This window comes from Neodiprion pinetum, chromosome 1, assembly GCF_021155775.2.
Source record: "Neodiprion pinetum isolate iyNeoPine1 chromosome 1, iyNeoPine1.2, whole genome shotgun sequence".
Taxonomy (NCBI): domain Eukaryota; kingdom Metazoa; phylum Arthropoda; class Insecta; order Hymenoptera; family Diprionidae; genus Neodiprion; species Neodiprion pinetum.
The window spans coordinates 471,801-489,551 of NC_060232.1; the positions used below are offsets into that span (position 1 = coordinate 471,801).

Sequence of the window (17,751 nt, forward strand, 5' to 3'; positions counted from 1 at the left end):
TTGTTACGTTGAAACTATCTATAGTTTGTAATATACGGGTAGTAGGTAGGTAAATAGACTAATGTATGTGTCATTTGCAATACTGTCGTATAGGGGAACGTGGGGAACAATGGACCCCTTTAAAAATTTTGACAAAAAAAAAAAGCAATTTTTTTTACACTTCGAGATATTATTAGAGGTTGGTTTAATATGCGTTAAATTGAAGTATGCAACATTCTTTTAGGACAAGAAAACATATTTTTAAAGATTTATTAACAATGATATTTTAGACAAAGGTCATTTGCTCCAGAATATACATTTTTTTGGTCGTACATATTGATAGATAATCAATGATTCATTCAATTCAGGTAGAATTAAAGGATGCTGAGTCATGAAAAAAAATTAAAGAAATTTTTCTCATTTTTTGGAGGGGGACCGTTCGTGCCCTAGATTTTTCCCCCCCTCAAATCATGGCGATATAACGATCAATTTATTCGTTATAGATCGAAACAACTTGTACCCGGTGTTTAAAAGTCACAAAAATAATCAGCGGCTTAGGGGGTCAGTCGTGGTGCTCGACGTTCCCCTTCGTGTTCTTTGCAATGCATTCATCTGATATTGAATGATTAACGCGATTTTAGAATCCGTATCACATCCTTGGTTTGGTTCTTAGCTCTAGTTATAATTACACTTTTAGATTTCTACTTTTTTCTCGTGAGTGGACGGGACTTGATCTGTTTTAACGAATTTTAAAATCCATCGAAATAGTTGAATTATAGAAGTCGAGAGTGAAAAGGCAGAAAACAGAAAGCATGGAAATGCAAAATATATGAGAATCTTCGAGATTCCGACGGTTCCATATTTTGGCTCGCCATTCTCTTTCATCTTTCTACATTTTCACTTTTGCGCATTGGGACTTTCTTCTACATTCTGAATTTCTATGAAATAGATTTCTGCGTAATTAAAAATTCGATATATAACGTGCATAATAATATACAGATATTTCTTTTCATTCAGCTGTAGCGTGATGTCGGAATTTATTCGCAACACTGGGCTCGGAGTGAGTTATTTATAGGCAACGAGACAGAAGCGAATAGCGAACGGCAATGGTTGATAGCTATATTTGTTCAGGGATAATCGTTATCGTGAATTTAGACGCAAATCAGCTTTCTCGATCTCGTTCGTTTGAGAACAAGATTTATTATTTTTACCGTTTGAATATTACGACGTGACGGATTGTTCAGTAGGGAGCAGCAGCAACAACAACACTGGATAATGTGTCGAATCGCTGTGTCGGATCTCTTTCAGGTCTTACGAAATATGTATGACGATTTTTATACTTCTCATGCATGTATACAAGGGACCCAAGACGAACGCAATTTGGTGTGTGTGTCCAAAAATTAATCGAACACGACTCGATTGAATCGGTAAAAATTAATCGATTATTTCCTATTTTTTTTAAACGGTGCATATAAAACCAAAATGTCTTAATATCGGAAGAGTTTTTTGATAACTTATAGTTTCATTCAAAATATTTTTCAATTTCGGATGAACAATACTGATTTATCATTCACTTCAAATAGTTACTTAGCAAGTAACACAGTGATAATAATTGATACTTTAATGAGCTAAATTGATATGACATTGCGTCGATCATGGGAGTAAAAAACAAAAACCGTTTGAGAGGAAAAATAATTGAGTCGGTCGAATAATCGAGTTTGAAAATAATCGATTATCCTCAATTAATCGAGAAAAAATAATGAATTTAATCGAAAATCGATTATTTTTGGTGATTCTTAGCGTGTATGTTCCTTTTTCTCCCAGTTATGCAAAAATTCTTTGGATCATTGTAAAACCTTTTTCAATAGAAATCGGCATTTCATGTACCAGGCTATGAGCAGGTTGACATTTACTTTGGCGCGTCGACTTGCGACACCGTTGGTTGGCGCAGACGGTTTCGTACCGGTCCGCAAATCCGGCGGTCGCGAGTTCGAGTCCCGCGTCGAGTAATAACAAAAATCAATTTACGAAGTTTTGTTCCACTTGAAACGAGAAGAGATATCGACATTTGCAATTGTATCAAATGTCGCGTAAATGAATAAAGAAATAATATGAGCGCCCGATGATGACACGGATAAAACCTTTCAAAGGCTTCGTTTGGCCAGAGACAATCTAGCAGAAGAGGCCCACGAGCTGGGTACCTAGTTACCGCGTCGTTGTTAGCCTCGGGAAGGTCTGAGACAAGGTCGTTAAACGCTCCAGCAGGGCGACCCCGGCGTCTCGGGGTGCGGGGGAACCAGAAAAAGCGACGGGGGGCGAAGCGTTGCCTGGGAAGCTGGCGTCGTATTCGCAGCCGAGGCAAATTTCGCCCCTCTGTCGATGGAATTTACCCCCGTGACCGGCAATTTTAGTACAATCCGCAAGCCCCGCTCGAAAGGCGGGGAACTCAATTCAGACTAATCTGTCTCTGGCCGTACAATGACGAGTGCTGCTCTGAGAGCTTTTTTAAACTTTCCATTTCTCTGTTTTCAGAGAAAAAAGAAAGTTATTTTGATCACACCGAAAATGAAATTTTTATATTTCATTAGATCTCGACGTTTCTACGTACGTATATGATAAATTTTTTTGTTCGTCGATATCTCGAGAAGAAGTTACCGGATTTCAATGATTTTTGTCTCGATCGACGCGGCTTTTCCAAACTTAGAATTGATTAGATTTTGGCTTCGATCGGTTCCGTACTTTTTCAATTATTCAAATAATAAAATTTCAAAAAATCAAATAAAAATGATGATATCTTGAGAATGGACGGATGGATTTGAATGAAAATTCGTACTGCGAGGTTTTTTAGGTCACTTATTACGCATCTAAGGTTAAATTTGCGAAATTTACATTTGGCGCATTCAATAAGCTGGAAAAAAAACTAAAAACATTTGAATTTTGAAGAAAATTTGTTACTCACCGGTTTGTTACGTGGCTGATAACGAATCTGAAGTCAAATTGCGAAATCCAAAATGGCGATCCAATATGGTAGTAAATTCTAAAAATATTCCGATTTTGGTAAAGATTGGTAGGCAGAAGTTTTTTGGGTCACCGATAACGAATCCAAGGTCAGACTTTCTAATTTGTAATATTGGATTCATTGTAGTGGTAAAAAATAAAAAAATCGTCATTTTCATGCAACATGGTATCCGAGGGCTTTAAAATCGTTGACCACGAATCTGAATTTGTAACTCGAAATTCGAATTGGATATTGTTATTTGTTTTTTATATAAACTTGGACTCTGCGGTTTGAGAAACGAAAGTTCGAGGGCTGGCTCATGGCCAGTTTAAAACTGCTTGTTTTAAAATCATTCACTCTCATATCCCACCTGCAGCTATTTACTTGTTCATCCGTTCTTTTTATCTCACTCTTTTAATTCATCTGATTTTTAACCGTATTCCGGAGAATTCGTTTATTCACATTTTTCATTTTCACATGTAAAATTAAACACTTTGGATAGATAGGAAGGAAGTCCTTATTAATTGCATTCTGGGAATCGCGAGGAATAACTTTTAGCCTCGTAAACGGAACTAAGTCACTCTCTCTCTCTCTCTGTCTCTGTCTCTCCCTTTCTCAGATGCTAACAAACGTGTGTGGTAATTAGTTAGCTTAATTATCATTGTACACCACGGCGGTCCCGCCGTCTTCTCTTCCACGTGCAATTACATATTAAATTAACAGCCAAGGCAGCAGCCGTTCCTTCCGTTGAGGAAAGCATCAAACTGCTGTTGTTTCTAAGCTGTCTACTTTTGTTATCTAACAACGCGCATAAGGCGGGGACCCCATTTACGAACTTAAACATGCGGTGGCACCCTCCGATATATACACGCGCAGGTACGCACGTCTTGCGGTTAAACCCGGGTCGCATGCCGCTCCTTTGCTTTTTCTCTCTACATATGTCCTTTAGTTAGTACGCAGCGAGAGCGAGAACGACCCGGATCGAGACGGTGAGATAATTGTACCGAATTAACCGCAGAATTTTGTGCAAAACTTTTTACGAGACAACTCGCTTCGTTTCAAGACCCCTTTATCTTCTCCTTTTCCCTATAAGTATACCTACTGTATCGTACTACGAAACAGACGATAATTCAAACTGGTCAGGCTATACGTGAATCAATTTCTCAGCTTCTGTTTACCTGCCTGTATACGTGATGTAGATTTGTGAAAACTGGAACGGACGATAACGCAACTCCGCATAAATAGTAAAAGCTTTTCAATTTGACGTTACTTACGTTAATGCCGATACAGTCCATTCTGCCGACTGACTGACAATGTGGGGCGACATGTTGATTAGTTTGTTGTTTTTTGTTTTGGCACATTAAACCGTTCTCTGAGCCAAACATCGTCCCTCGTAAAGTTTCATTTACGCAGTTCTAGCGAACCTTACTATATAAATATTCGTTTTGCGATCAAGCTTGCGATCATCCCCCGCTCCCTTCAATTATGTTGCGGCGACAGGCTCAGCAAATATAAATTACGAGCCGCTTGATCTTGCATCCAATAACTCATGGAAGCTAGGAAATTCAACCACGTCGGACCGCGGGATATTTCATCATTGATAGTTTCAATGCGGCGCCAGAATACTGGCAAGCCGTACGATGAGGGGTAGTTTGATTCAAATGTCGCGTCATTTTCACCTCTCATTTGTTGCCAGTGCACCCTGTATTACAGAGGGAGACCCACCGCGCTGTAAGATAATCGGCTAATAATTGTACAGTCGTGATACGCGGCCCGGTAGCGGCACGTGAGCCTTTCACTATATGCACAGATCAGATTATGCACGGTACATATTATACGTATCTAAATGTCGTGTCCACGTCGTGTGTCTATGTGTGCTTGTTTTCCGGCGTTGTTACGTACATACAACTCCCTGCGTGTATGAATGTGCGCGCGGTGTTTGCTAACCGAAGAGATAGCATCGGAATGACACGCGCGCGCGACGCAAGTGCATAAACATTTTCTGACTAAACAATGACATAATACAAACAAAGGAAGCCATCTATACACGTGTGCGTGCCTGTTTTCTGTGATGTGTAGCGTATTGTATGTAGACAGTATCATGTACGTACACGCGGCGCGATGACACACACATCACCCGACATTTGACAACGAACAGCTGACCCGGGCTACCGGAATTATTCTTATAATCGCGTATCGCTGGAAGTTGAATATTTGTCCGCAGTTTTCTTATCATCTTTTATATATATATATATACAATTCTCTTTTTGAATTGTTTTTTTTTTTTTTTTTGCCAAACTTCAGTTCCAACACAATCACCTAAATTTTTTGCATACATGCTATACGACTGCCAAACAACAGTGACGCGGCTGTTAGGATTTGTTGGAGATGATATGTGTTTTTATTTATTAAAACGAATACGACATATAAATATATCTTGTGATAGTTTTTTCCTCACACTCTGTTTCATGCGGGTACAAAACTATGGCTTTTTTGTTTATCCTGTTTTCATCATCATCACTGACTGAAAGGTATTTTTGTCGCGGATTCGATGCAGCTTCTCTTTTCCCTTTCTCTAATATTCCTCATTTTACCTCACCTTTGTGCGGCGTACTATACGATATCCATGTCCATTATGAATGAAGAAAATTACAATTCTGTGGAACACGTTACACTGAGAAAAAGCATTCGCTGATTTCGGCAAATATTATTTCATTCGAGTAAATCGTGCCTTTGTACAGTCCTAAACAAACATTTGCTTGATTTGAGTAAATATTAATGTAATCTAGACAACGTGATCGTTTTGTATCAAATTAAAACTTGTTTCAAACAAGCAAATATTCAATAAAAATAAAAAAATTAAATTAAAAAAAAAAACTGCAGGCTTAACATCTTACAAAAAAACTTTCGAAGCGATCAAACAACTAGACCAGGGGATCGACAAGATTTAAAAATTTAATATCGGCTGTAAATAAACAAAACTGAAGTTTTTATTGTATTCAGGCAATTGCAACTTATGAGACACGCTACCTATATGACGACTATTGATAATTAGTTTTACGCCGAAGTAGACGCACCATCAATTCTTCATCAGTATTGCGGTTTTTTTAGCTGAATCAAACAATTCACTACGGTACTCGAACCGAATCCGACTTTTGTTAAATATAATATCGTTTATTTGATTCAATAACACGTTGTTTCATTCAATCGGTACCCTCACCTAAATCATATACTAAACAACCCCATTATCAAGTTTACTCAACTACAATATTGGATTTGCCAAATGTACTTTCGTTCATTAAATTCGAGTACAAATTGACGATACGAATTTAATTTAATTGAAAAAATGATGCATTCTTTCGAGAAAATCTCACCAGCAATTGTATAAATGAATATTTATTTGATTGAAAAATATTCAGAACTTGGATTGATAAAGTCTGAAATGAACTTTCGGCACAATTCACTTGAACCCCTATAAATTTACTGTCAAATAAACATGTCGGCTTAAATTGAGGAAGTTTTTTTTCTCCGTGTTACTATAGATAAATTGTTTTACCAGTGATGCTTATTGTCGCGAGTATCCCGAGACGCATTATATAAGTGGCGTTAAAAATGATTTTCTCAACTGGACGCCGGCGGCGGCGTCGTCGTTTGATTGTGTTCAAGATCCGTTCACCGTCCGTCGCAACGTAATCCGATCCGGTTGTGTTGCCATTTACGGAACCGTCGCGCGTCGGCCCGTTTCAACCAGCAGCCTTCAAGGGGTGTGACTTGCTTTTTTTTTCTCTCCTCTCTCACAATCAGCTTTAATAAAACTCTTGATTTTCTTCCTTGCGTCTCGCCTTTCTCCTTTTACGAAAAGGAAAAAGCGTGTCTCCTTATTATTCTCGGCTATTAATAATAAGAATCAGGTATCTTCTGATTGCTCGTCATTTGATCGATCGTATAACAGCCGCGCTCGCAAATCGTTTCAGGGTTTATCGATTAATCGAACCACCTCGTTCCATTTCGTTCATCGCTCCATTGCAATATTAATAACAGGGCAATACGGGGAAAAGGCCGCTGCATGTCATCGTCTCTTCGGGAACGGATATTGATAAAACTTTGACAAACAGGCAGCGGTGTTGAATTCTCTCGTGTGTAATTTGTATAACCAGCTCTTATTTCACAGTAACCCGGTGCATTATTTAGGGCAGTCCTATAATGTATGTTTACCTTTGATACCTGTAAGGGATATATTATGTCCAACGGGTAAACCGACAAGAACAAGGACGAGGAACTCACGACATTAGTGAATAAATTCATCGATTAAGGGAAAATGAACGGCATTATATATTTCATTCAATTACAATTAATAAGATGAAATATTCTCAGCAAGATGGCCACGTACCTATTAAACTTGGACAGCCTGGAAATGTCGGGGTATTTTGAATTTGGTTATGAAAAAAACTGAAAATATCAGTTTTCTATCATGGGAATTAGAAATGAATTATTGACGTGAGGAGTTTACTTTTTTTCGCTAAGAAAAGGAAATTGGCTTGAACTGACTTTTTTGCATATATAATATTTTTCTTCAATTCAAGTTGAATTTGAACCGAATATAGAGTTGATGAGCCGAACGATTTAGGTCTTAGTAACTTACTAGAATTGGGAAAATGACGGGAAAAGCTAGGTCTTAGGTCCTGGAAAACTTGGAAATGTAATGAAATTATTTTTCCCTCAAATTTGCGGCCACCCTGCAGTGTGCAAATTCGCTCTCTTGTCTCACTTCTCTCTTTCTTCACCTCACCCACTTGACCGTTTTATTGCTTTTCCTACCTGCATTCCGTCCTCATGTATTTGGGGGATGCGGTTGGGGAAGTTTACACAGGCGGCGCGTGGCGTCTGGCGTTTTTGCATTCTTGCATTCTCAGGGCGACTCCGACAACATTGCAGGCTGGGAACTATCAGAATGGTCTGTAGACAAGGAGGAGAGGTATCGCTTATCGGCTTTCTCTTCCTCCAGCTCTTTATACTATTTTTATTGCACCACTTAGGCCTGGCAAGTGTTCGTTTGATGTAACAGATTGTTCGAGCTCTGCAGTAATTACGATGCACCTATAGGTGATATGACACTTGTGCATATATTTACATTCACGAAGATCGGTCCTAATTATTATGTCGTTTACTTGCGCTATGTCGTAATTGAGGCACAAGACACTTGTTAGTACCGTCTATAGATAATGTACATTTTTTTTTTTTTGAAAAATCTTGGAATGGAAGGAAAGAAAATTAGCTAGAACTGAATGATAATCAAAAAAAAAAAAATAATGATTTAGATTTGGAAAAAGTCATACCAAATGCACATTTATAATTCGAGTAGTACAAAGTGTGGATGTATACGCATAGTGTATACCGCACAATATACGCTGAATGAAATATCCTGGAATTCGGAGATGATGAAACTCGGTTCCCTCTTTTCTTTGGTATTCTATGTTTCTTTTTCCGTTTTACTCTCTCCCTCTCTCTCTTTATTCTTCTCCAACTCCGCAAAGGGACGATGAATGGATTTCTTGCCGCTCGTGTACTCGCTTCGTTTCGACTTCGTTTCTTTTTTTTTCTCCTTCCTTTCACCTCCTTGCACTCAGCGCCCTTGTATCCTGCTTTGTACGAAGTAGGATGAAATTCGACTCTGACAAGGACGACGAGTAAAGTGAAAATACTCGAGGGACGTTTTTCTCCAGTTTTTCTTTCGCTGTAATACCCAAGTATACATATATGTATATTACATGTACCATAATAGATGAAATGTAAACACCTTAGTGGCTGTCCCTTTATAAATCCCTCTACAACTTACGCATTTCTTTCCCCCGCTGTGGTTAGTGGCGAAGAAGTTTTACGACATTTTCTCTTTCACATTTTAGTAGTTTGAGGAAAAAGTAATTTTAGCATCTTTTTTCGTTGTTCATCTGAAACAAAGTTGAAGCAGATACCTACAACAGATTGACACAAAGTACTGTTTGACGTCACCCATGCCAAAGTTCATGTATCAATATGTGTCGAGAACAGCGAAATTCAATTGTATGCAACTTTAGCAGTCATGAGTTAGTTTTAACGGAAATGAAAAAATTTATTTAATGCACTTACGAAACGTAGAAATTTTTTTATCGTAATAAGTCCTCTATTCGAGACTTCCGTAATAGGTATAATTTTAGCGTGAAACGCGTCCAAACAATTATCTAACGATTCCGAAATTCTGTCTTGGGCGCGACTCACCGGAATTATCAACTCCTTACCTCGAATCGTTTCTCGTCAGCTCCTCCGATCAGCTTGCGGAGCTGGTTAATGTGGTTTTTTTCTTGTTCCTTCCTATTTGCGTCGCGTTCTGTATACTTCTGCCACTACGATTTACATGCGGACAGGGAAAATTCAATTTCCCTGGAGAGTGCGCGATCAAAACCTAGCTTGTGCAGAGGAAAATGTTTTCTAAATGTACACACGTGTATAAACCTGTGTATGTACTTTATACACTTGTATATCAGAGTCGAAATCGAGACGAGCTGAATCGTGAATAAATTTCCATACCTCTGGAACACGTTTTTAGAACCTACGTCCTGAGAAGATAGGGGAGAAAAATGAAGATACGCTTCAGCTGGTTGTCAATACTAACGATAGTCGGGGTCTGTTTTCCGCCTCGTAATTTTTTCGTCGCCTGGGTGTAGAATTGTCGTTTTTCATCAACTGTTTGTGGACGAAACTGCAATAAGTATATACGATTAACGGTACCAGGTATATATGGCATATAATCCGAAAACCAGTATGATATTCAAATTTGTCTCTAGGGTGATTACAATATATATGTATTATGGTGGTCTTTAAAAAGGTCATTTTTGAATTTCAACCATCTCATCACCCAAATTGACTCGAAATTATTCAAATATAATTCCCTGATTTTTTCAGATTCTTATCTCAACTCCTACCCGTGCCGCCAGAGGGTCGATTTCCCATTTTTAACCCTTTTCAAGAGAACAGTAAATGTGCCGAACGGATTTCGCTGAAATTTGATACAGGAGGGTTACTTGGATCGCTGATTACGAATCTGGATTCAAAACTTTGAAATTCAAAATAGCGGATTTAGTAGAATAGTTTGTCCGCGAGCAAACATACCAAAAGGGAAAGTCACTTGGTATCGTTATATTGAATCCGTTATTTTCAATTTCCAAATTTCGAATCCAGATTCGTGATCAGCGACCCAAGAAATCCGTTTGGTAGATTTAACTTTCCTTCGAAAAGGGTTAAATGGGGAAATCACTATAATTAATGTTTTGTTTGAAGCGCTAATCGTCAGCGTATCGTTGTTGAAGATTTCCTTAAAAACAAGGAAGAATGTTAGAATTCTTCCCTTTAATCAATGATGCGAAACAAACAACCACCTTTGACAGGTTGAGCCTAAACCCACCGGCTTGCACGAGAAGTTTGTAGTTCGAAACTCTCGTCAGCTGCTACGTTGGCTTGTTATACCTACTACCTACACGGGGTTATACGGCGGAGCGATGGTGGCGGAGGGCCGGTTAGCGGTGAATATTTAAACTGGTCGTCGCGCTAGTGAATCACCATGTATATCGTCATGTACAAACTGGATAGGAGATCATTCCTTTTCGCTGGCCCCCTATTTCTCATCTCCTGCGAAACCATGCCAGCCAGACCAGGGAAGCACGAGAGAAGTCGTCTCTGCACGGCTTGCCGGCCTCAGTGTTTCCTCAAGTATCGCGTGTTGTACGATGCGCCGGGGTGAGTGATGTCTCCGTAGGGTGAAGAGGATAGCCCTCCGTTTCATCCATCCCCTCCTTTTTGCAGATACGCGAAACGTCAATATTCTCAAGTATTCTTCTCCCTCTCCCTTTCCCTCTCCCTCTACCGGTTCTGCCACGACGCGTCCTTCAGTTTTCTGTAGAAGCCTCAGCCCAGAGCCCTCCGGGTTTGGTTACGTTGTTACAAAAACATGTGCCACTTGGGACCCACGTGGCCTCCCGGCGAGGAGGCCCTCGACTAAGGCCGCAACAAGGCGTCGTTTATGTACTTTGTACCTTTCGCCGCAGTGAGACGACCCGGAGACCTACCTTCTCTACATAAATGCTAATCCGCGTTGTTGTCGTCGCCGCAACGGCGGAACTTGAGGATTTGTATCTTCTTGTGACGCAGATGTGGTGCACTTGTACACATCTTGTGTCTGGAATATAATACGCAATGTGCACCTAATATGGGAATAGCAACTTGCATGTTCTTCGTCGGTATTTGTTGTTGCTACATTTTTCCAGTCCTCTTCAGCGTCGATAAAATTACTCACTCTTCTTGCGCGGCTGGTTTTGTAACATGGATGATAATTAATCGGATCTCGATTATTTTCGGTGATGAAAAATGACAGTTACGTGACGTAGTAGGAGAGCTGAAAGATGGTAGAAAGCAGTCTCTTTGGATCGTCGAAGCGTGACCATCTAGGTAGATGGTCGTAGCCTGGGCCGATGTTGCTTTTGTGGCAAACCAGTTACAGCGGCACTTCATTATCTCGAAACATGCCTTGATGAAAGAACATGGCAGAGTTTTCCCCACCCGCAGTGTTCCAAGTCTTTCTTCTCCATCGTATTTATTATGTCCATCGCTTTAGGATAATTGTGTTTTACTGCCAATATTTCTCTACGTATTTCTTTCAAAGATTCCAAACTATAAGGTGTGTAGTACATAGTATAGAGTATCGATGTGCAGCAACGCGCCTATGTCCCGATGAATTTTCTTCATGCACCATTCAGGAAGGTCCGTTTTCAATCCGTGTCGTACGTCAATGTAATTTTGTGTACGATGTCGGATACATCCACATCTCGTACGTACCGTGGATCTCTGACGAGGAAGGTATCCCAGGTTGATCTATGCGGTTTAATTTCTTTTGTCATATGCTGTAGTAGACTGAAAACTAAGCGAAACGTCTCTTTTTTTTAACTGGCATTGAACACTTTGCGGGGGTGAAACCACCCTCCAAAGTGAGGCATGTCAAGGGGCGATTTGGCAGTTTCACCCCAAGAACATAATATTTTTTAACCAATCCAACTTGGAAAAGTTTTCTCGTAACGAGAAATGAAAAATGTAATTTCCCAATTTAAAAGAAGAAAAAAACTGTCAAATCGCTCCTTGACGTGTCTCACTTTGGAGGGTGGTTTCACTCCCTTAAAGTGTATAATGGCACGTAAAAAAAAATACGTGTCGCTTAGTTTGTCTGCTATAACATATTACAAGAGAAATCAAATCGGAGTGATCGATACCTGGGATATACGTTCCTTGCGAGTGTGGTTCAAACGCCGTTCACGTGCTTATCGAGTAGAGTTGAGGGGCTATAAGCATTGGAATCGACATACCTATTATACAACATTAAATCTATACATCTTCTGCGCTTGTATCACTCACAGACAGGTTCGTTTGTACGTGTGTATGCAAATGAGAATGATGATGCAATCGAAAGCATGTTTATAATAATTCGTTGTTATCAGAGGGCGACGACGTTTTTCCGCAGGCCATGCGTGTCGCAGTTGTGTTGTTAAATATTGACGTAATTCTAACAGGAAATGATTAACTTTCCATCCCCCGTTTCGTTGTCGTCGGCTTCAGTGATCGGCCTTGAATGATTTTTGCCGCCCGACAGTTGTGACGAAAGTCGGGAGAGAGTTTTTACACCAACTATTTGCGAAGCACTCTCGTTCTCACTCACTTATCACCGCGTGTACTTGTTACTGTTGATCGTCGACCAGCAAGTTGATCATCGCCTCTCAGGGTGGCGAAAGACCGGCTATAATCAGGGAATTGTGATGGAAAAATTTACTTTAAACTTTAGCTCTGTTTCGTAAATTCAGTTAAGCTGCCTTTCGGAAGTGGTACATTGCTCAGTTTCCAATTATTTGTGTAAACAGAAGCAATACTATATATTATTTGGCTTTAAATTTATATATTCAAACAATATTGTCGCCACCCTGCCTTTTCACCGCGCATCTCTCGCTTCTATTGGGAGAAAATGAAACTAGTCTCCCCGAAATGTCGGGAGCTTTACCAATGCAGGGCACCGAGATAAGTGTACCAGGTATCGACCCTGTCCCAATTATAGACTTTTTCGCAGAAGTACACAATTTGTGCCATAAATTTATTATTTTGCCAAATAAAAGGGTCAATAACTGGTGCACCTACCTTATGTGCTCTACTTTTAGGGTGCGTGGCGATCAGGAATCGGTATTGCATCGGTACGCGTCTGTATAGCGTTAGACCGGAAATGATGATAGGTCCAAGGATGGTCGGCGGTCTGCCGTACGTGCAAAATTGAGAATCCACAGCGCGATCCTCTTCTACCTGTATATTTCCTTGTTTCGTTCGCCCGTTCCAGCAAGCAGGAAGATCGCGCGAAAGCAGTACTGCCCTCGTAAATGCGGCAACTAAATATCATTAACTCCGTATTATCATGCTTGTTTACGACTTCGGTTCTCTCCAGTACCGGCAGCTTACCCTTGGCCATTAGCCTCATGCTAGAAACCTGGCAGCAATCTTTGCAGCGCGTCCGCGTGGTTTTCATGCTTTTTACAGCCCGAGGTATACGTCTGCAGTATTTCACCTACCTCTGTGCTTCTCTCTCATTTTCTTACCAGCTAGTAGTATTTCTGTTTCTATTTCTCTCTCTCTCTCTCTCTCTCTCTTTCTCTCTTTATCCTACCTTTCAGGAGCTTATCGCTCGCCGCTGGACTGAAATTATCAGGAAGTCGGTGTAAACTGTAAAGAGATTTGAAAATTGCTACTGCGCGAGAATCCGTTGCGCAGACTCTCGAGTAAAGGTGTTTATACCTACGCAGGTGTAATAAAGAGATAAATTTTACAATCCGCGAAAGAAATAGTATTTTTTGTTATATATACGGCTTCATGATTGCAGGTAGCGGTTTGTTCGGTTTCTTCCTTTTTCGTTCTGGTTTTGCGGTTTCTTCGTCTATACATAGTATAGTCTCTTACCTACCGACCGTTTGCAGGGGGAAATTAATGTCACTTATCCCAGCAGCAGTTTTACTCCGGGGTTCGCGCTGCTTTTGTCACGTCTCCCTCCGTCCCCCTTCCTCTTTCTTACTTCCAGCTTCTCGTCCGAGGCCCGCTTAGTCTCGCGTCGCCTCGCCTCGCCTTGTCTTGTCTTGTCTCGGCTCTATCTCGTTTTCTCTGGGGTCAGTGTCGCCTCGGTGACCTTTTCTCGTGTCCTCGCCACTGACGGCGGCCCCTTTTACGGTTCTCAAGCGACGGCGATGACGACGGCGATTCTTCTCGCCGAGTCGTCCACGTCGCCGAAGAAGACGAAGAAGGGGAGGGAAAAGAAACGATTTACCTTATTTCTTGACGTAAATTATACACAACAACAGGAGTGATGATACCTAAATATTTTCGATCTGGAAAGCAACGTACCCACCTCTGTCCCCTTTTGGCATCACCTGATCCAATTATTACGATAGTGACGTACAGGGTAAACGTGGTTTTTTTTTTTTTTTTGACTCTTGTTTCTTTTTATTTCGAACGTTGTACCAAGTTGTTACGCAGGTATGATATTTACCCGCCAAGGCTTGGCGATAAATCGAAGAAATAACTGCGAGAACGGGTGTTATATGCTGCAGCTTGTGAAAAAAGATAATTCCAATTATACCTAACCGAGGATGGGTGCAGCTTCTCGACGAGGAGTTGCAGCGACCCTGCGAGGCATGAATACTACGGGTAATGGGTATAGGGTATGGGGTGGTATAATGCAATGCCCGTACCTACCTACCTTATGTATAATATGGAGAGGCCGTCGTGCTCTCGATATATCGCAAACCAAACCGCCGCGCCGCATCGCGCCTCGAAATAAAAGAGACGAAGTTCAATTGTGGCTCGCTCGCTTGCGTTACAGGTATAACGTCGCTTTAATGCGTATGTGTTGTCGGGATATGTACGATACGTGGTTACGTATCCTACCTACCTACCTCGCCGTATATGGAATACAGAAGGTTTAAACTTTGAACATTTTATCTACCTGCTGCGTGCATGTATAATACATACCTATACACAGCGTACAATCATTCTTTATTGATCCTGTACGCCGGGAGGCGACGACGAAAGTGTATACACGCGCACATACACACATCCTGTAAATAGCGTGCATAATTGAAGGAAGAGCTCACGTTCGTCGTATCCACGCGTACGCACAAGAATTGGGGACACGAGCCGACGTAAGAAATCATTCGCGATGTTGTGGGCTTGGTTGTTTGTTGCGTGTTACGTCTATTATATTCACAAGATTTATTTTCTATTCGCGGAGAAAACGATTGACAACGAAATTCATTGTTTCAACGTCAATTATCGCTAAGCGTAATAATATGTGTTATCGGCCGTTAGTTTAACTTGTGTAAAATGCGTTACAGTCTAGGTATGGAACCTACGTGGTGAAATGTTCAGTTTCAACAATCAAAATTGTACTGCAATGACGTTGATAAGTCAATTTTAGCGTTAAAAAATTAAAACGATTCTTAAAATATGATGAAAAGTTTTTGGGCCACGAAAGTCGTAAAAAAAACTACTACATATTATTTCAATCTACTGTTACTCTTACACCCGTCGTATTTTCACATTTTCTCTGTTTTCTTATTCCTTTCACTTGCTTCTCCCTTGCAATCCGTGAACGGAAACTTGGCGTAAATCGTCCTATTAAATTTACGTTATGCTTCTGGCGACGACGACCGGATTTTGTTCAACCTGTTCAAGATCCTATAATTCTCTTAAAATTTATATTAAACTTGATACACGGCCGACTTTGTGCTGCAAGTTAATTACTCCGGACCTGTATACTAATGCACAGGTGAAATTTTCTCACAATGAATTTGTGTTGTTTTCATTAAATCACATTTTCAATATTTTCATATTTACTGTATGTGGTGATAGGTGGATAAAAACGCATACTTGTTGCGAATTGCGGATTGTGGATCGACTAATCGATATCGACAATACGGTGCTTGTAAAAGCGTGCGGCGTAAATCGGACGCTAAAAATCAGAAACGGGGAATAAACAAGCTTAGCGAACGTGCTGCACCCGCCTTTGCCCCCCCCCCCCCCCCCCGGCCTTTTCGCCAAGGTATTTTTCCCGGCTTCGAAAGATGTCAGTACGTACGCCGTGCAAGTGATTTTGGACTATCACTGTTAAAAATTTCTGTACGGAACTTTCTACATACTGTATTGGAAGTTTTATTTGTATACGGAACAGTGGATTCACCATACGTTCACTGTTTATTCAATTTAAAAAGACAATAAATTTACTACACAATTTAGTAAATTCATATTCGTTTTTCTTTTTGTTTTTCTTATAAATTTTTAGTAAAATCCAATATTGTTATCGTAAATTTGAGGTTAATACATAGTAAATTTAACAGTGGCACTGAAACAGGCCCTTGGAAGTATAGCTCTTGAGTTGGCTCCGTCCGTTAGAAGTGTGTGAATGTTAAGTAACAAACATTCGATCTATCTATGAATCTTATATCGATCATACGAAGGGCGCGCGCAAATTTATTATCATATCGCATGATATTTTCAAATTGAGAGAAAAATTCTCCGAGTGAAAATTGCACGGCGCAAAATGAAAATTAATTATCTGACGGGGTGATGCCTCGATCGTTTGTTGAGGAGGCGAAGGACCGGGACGCGCGGGCCGATGCCATAACAACGTCATAAAACGTAATATATTTTATAGTTTGACTCCGTAAAAAGGAGTGCGTATATATCACGCCTACCTACCCAATGGCGGCGCCACCACCAGCATGGCACTATGGTGAAGCTACCTGGCCTCAGTTCGTTCCCACGGGTCGTAATATCACTCCGGTATATCGTACAATAAGTAAGAACAATGATATCCCGCGGCGTTGGTGGCGGCAAATACCTCGGTATGCTTTTCCTTTTTATTCTAGGTATATCAACGAGCGAACGAACTTCTTACGTGCATTGCGAATCGTTCGTCTGATAGCCAGTTAATTTTACGAAAATCGGCAGAGAAGTTTCGATTTTTTACTCAGTTTAATTGAGGCGTAACACCGTTCGAGGATTTTGAAAGATTTGATTTTTTTTATGGTTTAAACAATATTTTAGGGTCATAAAAACAATGTCCGTTTGGTCCTGTAGTGAAAATTTTTTTTTTAAAAGGTTCAATCCTTGATCTTGCCACAGTGCCTCACAGCGCGCGCTGAGAGCTCGTAAAACTTTAAACGCATTTTCGTCGAAAACACTTTTTTCAAACTGGGACGACAGATTATTTGAACACCGTTGCACGGATCGATTTGGAATTTTGACAGTGGCTTCACTATTACATTTTGAATTGAAGTACACAACCGTTTTTTATGTAATATAAATTTGTTTTTCTTATAAACAATTTACTGCTTACTTTTTGGCGAAAAATTGACTAATTTTTCTCAAAAGTGCACCGCTTCTATAAAATTTTATAAAAAAAAAAAAATCCTACGCACTTTCACGGGCAATAGTATATAGATTATAAAAATTTTTGGCTTTTTCTGCCAGGCCTTATACTTTCCGAGAAATTCGTCCTTTCGTGAAGGAGTTTTAAAGAAAGGCGATTTTAAGGATTGGCTTTGTCGCCGTCGTTTTGCATCAAAATGATCACAAACATTTTTCTTTTCATACTTCAATATGTGTCAAGTAAACTCTCTGAAAAGAAAACCTATTCCTTTTTCCCTACTCCCAAAATAAATCGTCAA

The 17,751-nt window shown here is 40.2% G+C and overlaps 1 protein-coding gene across 10 annotated transcripts in view; it reads left to right on the top strand.

Annotated features, from left to right (window-relative positions):
- The window catches only part of LOC124221494 (uncharacterized), a 137,991-nt gene that overhangs the window by 6,894 nt on the left and 113,346 nt on the right, over positions 1-17,751 (top strand). The window lies entirely within an intron of this gene.